The 5201-nt window shown below is 39.2% G+C and overlaps 1 pseudogene; it reads left to right on the top strand.

Moving 5' to 3' along the window:
- Positions 1–353: 353 nt before the first annotated feature.
- LOC110583501 lies at positions 354–728 on the top strand (annotated as a pseudogene).
- Positions 729–5201: the final 4473 nt, after the last annotated feature.

Below are 5201 nucleotides of genomic sequence, written 5' to 3'. Positions count from 1 at the left end.
TACATCTTACTCTACAGATGTTAACTGATGCTCAAGAATCAAAGTAAATTGTTTGATTCCGTTTATCTTGAAACAGACATCTTCCTTTGCCATTCCTAAATAAAAATATAATGTAACAGCATGATGACTTTAGTTAATAATACTGTATTGCATATTTCAAATTCACTGAAAGAGCAAATCTTAAAAAGTTCTCATCACAAGAAAAAAAACCTTTGTAACTATTAAAATATTTTTTAGTTGGATTCAGAACCATGAAATTGGACATGCTTTCGTATTTGGAAATGTTTTGACTTCCAAAAAAAATTTAAGACTATATGTACATTGTGCTTTCTTTCCAACCAGGGCCCAGCAGAATGGCTCCCACGAAGAAGGGTGGGGAGAAGAAGAAGGGTCGTTCTGCCATCAACGAGGTAGTGACCAGAGAATACACCATCCACTTTCACAAGTGCATCTATGAGTGGGTTTCAAGAAGTGTACCCCTCAGGCACTCAAAGAGATCCAAAAATTTGCCATGAAGGAGATGGGAACTCCAGATGTGCGCATTGACACCAGGCTCAACAAAGTTGTCTGGGCCAAAGGAATAAGGAATATTCCACACCGTATCCATGTGTGGTTGTCCAGAAAACATATGAGGATGAAGATTCACAAATAAGCTCTATTCGTTGGTTACCTATGTGCCTGTCACCACTTTCAAAAATCAACAGACAGTTAATGTGAATGAGAACTAGTCACTGATTGACAAAAAAGATATAAAACTAAAAATTGTGTGTGTATATCACTTGGTTGTTCTTAATTAGGAGTCTATCAATATCCATAAGGAAAAACTGTAAACTAGAAAAGGAAAGTGGCCACCAGTGGAGAAAGATGCATTTTTTGTTGTTGTCATTGATTTTTTATATCCGTATGTATTTCCAAGGGTTTCTGGAACCAAGGACCACAAACTGGGTGGCATAAAACAACAGAAATGTATTCTCTCACAGTTCTGAGGTTGAAAGTCTGAAGTCAAGTTGTCAACAAGTTTGGTTTCTACTGGAGGCTCTGAGGGAGAATCTGTTCAGTGCTTCTCTCCTAGATTCTGGTAGTTACTGGCAATCCTTGATGTCTTTTGGCTTGTAGACACAGCACTCTAATCTCTGCCCCCATCTTCACATGGCCCTCTCCCCTGGGTGTCTCTATGTGTCTGTGCCCAAATTTTCCTTTTCTTATAAGAATAACCATCATTAGGGGCACCTGGGTGGGCAGTCAGTTAAGCGTCTGCCTTCGGCTCAGGTCATGATCCCAGAACTCTGGGATCAAGCCCCGCATCAGGCTCTCTGCTCAGAGGGGGTCTGCTTTTCCCTCTGCCTCTGCCCATCCCCCTGCTCCAGCTCTCTCTCTCTCTCAAATAAATAAATAAAATCTTTAAAAAAATAATCATCATCATCATTGGGTTAGGGTCTGCTCTAATCCAGCATGACCTCATCTTAATTTGATTACATGTGCAATAATGTGATTTCCCAAAAAAGTCACATTCACATGTACTAGGAGTTAGGACATGAACATATATTTTGAGGTGACACAATTCAGCCCACAACAATATCTGACTCAAATATACTAAATAGACTCAAAATTTAAACTCTTCCATAATCGTTATGAGGAAATACTTTTCCATAAATTTTTCAGAAATTATTTACTAATTGAAACAGCAGCTCATTTAAAAAAGATAATCTCAGTGTAACTTGACGCATTTATCTACAGTAGTTAAGATATGGAACTAACCTAAGTGTTCATCAGTAGATAAATGGATAAAGATGTGGGGTGTGGGGGCGCCTAGGTGGCTCAGTCGGTTAAGCGGCTGCCTTCGGCTCAGGTCATGATCCCAAGGTCCTGGGATCAAGCCCCGCATCGGGCTCCCTGCTCAGCAGAGAGCCTGCTTCTCCCTTTCCCTCTGCCTGCCGCTCTGCCTACTTGTGCTATCTCTCTGTCAAATAAATAAATTAAAAAAAAAAAAGATGTGGGGTGTGTGTGTGTGTGTGTGTGTGTGATGAAATATTACTCAGCCATAAAAAAGAATGAAATCTTGCCATTTGCAATGACATGCATGGACCTAGAGGGTATTATACTAAGTGAAATAAGTCAGACAGAAAAAAATCAATACCATATGATTTCATTTACATGTGGAATCTAAAATACAAACAAAAAAACAGACTCATGAAGAGAGAGAACAAATTGGTGGTTGCCAGAGGGGAGGGGGTTGAGGGTATGGGCAAAATAGGTGAAGGGGATTGAGAGGTACAAACTTCCAGTTATAAAATAAAATAAGTCATAGTAATGAAAAGCATAGCATAGGGAATATAGTCAGTAATATTTTAATAACTTTGTATAGTGATAAAGAGTAACTATACTTACTATGTAGTGAGCATTTCATAATATATATTCTTGTAGAATCACTATGTTGTACACCTGAAACTAATGTGTCAATTATACTTCAATTAAAAATAAAGGGCATTATGCAAATTTTAATTAATAAATACCAAATTTTAAGTAAAATTATTACAATAAAAAAGTTAAAAAGCATTGTAAGTTGAGCTAAGTGCTTCAGAATACTGTTTAATATAGCTAGTAATATTTGTAGCTAAAAAATAGTGTTGGTCACACTTCATGAGAGCATGAGGAAAAATGGAAAACTTCCATTCCCTTAAAATGTTGACTTCAAGTGGGCATAGGTTTTCCATAGTGACTCCTGCTTTTGAGTCACAATTTTCTAGATCAGAGAGAGAATTTTAAAAATCAAAATTACAGTTATTAACCACACTTCTAATTTCAGGCATTTGTTTCAATTTCCTCATTAGCAAAAGCTGTACTAAGGCAAAAGATTGACATTTTATATTCTGCCTTCTTTCATTTTCCCTGCAGCAGGTAACTAACAAGAAGCTATGAGGGTGTCAAAAGTATGAGAAACTCAAGTTCTAGATAATCAAGCGTAGTAAAAATCCAAGCAAAACTGAGTAATGGGAAAGGGAGGGGCGTCCACTCAGAGAGCTGAGTGCAAATCCCTACTCATCCTTTCATTAACTACATAACCTCAGGCAAGTGATTCAATTCATTTTAATCCCTACATCACGGGAGACTGCGGAGAGATTAAAGAGCAAGCAAATACAAAGCAATGGACACGAGTTAGGTGCCTGGTTGGTGCCTTCTACTGATTTTCAAGTGTTAATTATTTCAAGCCTGTTTGTACTTGCCTCAGTTAATGAGAATATTCATGTCTATCAGTGCAGGCCTTTAAAAATATTGCCCATAAAGCAAATATTGCCAATGATGCAATTTTGCTTCCAAAAAGCACCTTCTTTTATCTAACCAGCATAGTTTAAGAAATGAGGTTTATTGCAAAAAATGAAAGTATCATATTCACCTTGTGCAAAAATGGGGAGCAAAGTGATAATACATGGCATACCCAAGATAGTAGGAATCACAGAATCAGTCCTTGAACTCCGGGTAGCAAAATGAACAAGACTTTCGTAAGAGAATGTGCCTCCAAACAAGGATGTCCTCTCAGAATGGTTCCCTCCTTGCTTGCGTTAGAACCAAGGGCATAGATACTTCATCTGTGTTCTCAAACTTAACCTTTCCCTCCCTCAGAACTCCTCCCAGCCACAATCCTAAGCAACTTAATGCAGCTGACTCCACCTTCCTCAACTATCACTTCGTTCTCATTGCAGCGACTATTTCTTCTATGGATGGCAAGTAATGCCCACAAAGTTTATTGCACCGGCCAAACTGCCCCAATTCTAGCCCAACTCAGTATCTTGCCTAAGGGGTCACTCTTCCTGAAAGCCATCTGTTTTTCATCTCTGGGATGTTCACATCCCATGCTCTGTACCTGTCACCATAGTGAAGGAGAGGGATTCCATTATAAAAAGTGGAAGCAGTATGATAACACTGGGCAAAACTAGAATGCCAAAGTGATAATACATACCCGTATGCAGCAGAGTAAACCTCCCCCTCAAACAAAACAAGCAAAATAGAAAATCACATCTCTTGCTCCTTTTAAGCTCTGTTTACAACCCTCCTCCACGGAGGTTTTCGAGACACTCTCCTGCTGGCTTCTTTCCCAGCCGTGTCCCCCTCTCTACAACAGCTTCTCACTCCTGCAATACTTAGCACTCACTCTGGCTACATCTGTGGTTGGGGGACTGTGTGTTTACATGTGGCCAGCTCCTGCAGGTGCTTTTCTGCACTATCTTTTCTACACTATTCTTATGGACCTTTCTGGACTATTCCCAATAACATAGGGAAAAAAATTGTTTTAAATTATACATCTATAGATACCTCTTTTGCCTGTATCTAATACATAATAATTGCAGATTCCTAGAAAATCTGCACCTCCTATACTGGTTGTTAATGTGCCCAGATAAATATTGGATGCCTGCCCTAAAAGAAGTTGATAATCGAATGTGGTCAAATATATTATAAACAATAGGTGGCTGTCAATGAAGTCATTATATTTCAGTCATATGTAGCCTGTTCCCTTGATCTGATATAAATCTCTAGAAAGTAACCTCTAAGGGAGAGAACAAAAGAACATAATATTTCCCCATTTCATACTTTTAAAAGCTGTGCACCATCTTTCTCTTGGAATTGCCACCCCATCATATTTGAGAAGAGTTGGCTGTTTGGCGCTTAGCTTCATTCATTTCCCTGACATCCTTTGATTCTGGGCTGGTTCCCCAGCTACCATCCTTCCTTGTCACTGAGGTCCTGCCAGTGCAGCTCATTCAGTAGCCATCATCACAGTGAACTATGTCCCAGCAGCTCCAGATGGAAGATGGGGGTAAACAGCTCCCCTAAGAGTGTTCTCTGATGCGGTGCCATCAATCAACTCACAGCTGGGACCAAACCGCTCCGTGACTGAGCCAGCGACATCCTGCCAAAAGCATAGCACATTTCTTAGTGCCCAGCTTCCTTCAAGAGGGAGATGTCACAACTTCTTGTTTTAGCATTCAAGAAGCCCTCAATACCTAATATTTATACCCTGTTGTATTTTTTTTGTGACTGTAACCATTAATATTCTTCATCTAGGTTTAATTTTTTAAAATTATAACAGATACCCAAATTGGTAACCATACCCCCTCTGCCTCCCTCTGGGAAGGCAAAGCCTCTTGTTTGCTTGCCTTTAATAAATCACAATATGGAAAATTAAACAATAGGTTATTTTACAG

Source organism: Neomonachus schauinslandi, chromosome 8 (assembly GCF_002201575.2).
Source record: "Neomonachus schauinslandi chromosome 8, ASM220157v2, whole genome shotgun sequence".
NCBI lineage: Eukaryota > Metazoa > Chordata > Mammalia > Carnivora > Phocidae > Neomonachus > Neomonachus schauinslandi.
The sequence above is the reverse complement of the archived record's forward strand: the minus strand, read 5'-3'. Positions and strand labels throughout refer to the sequence as shown.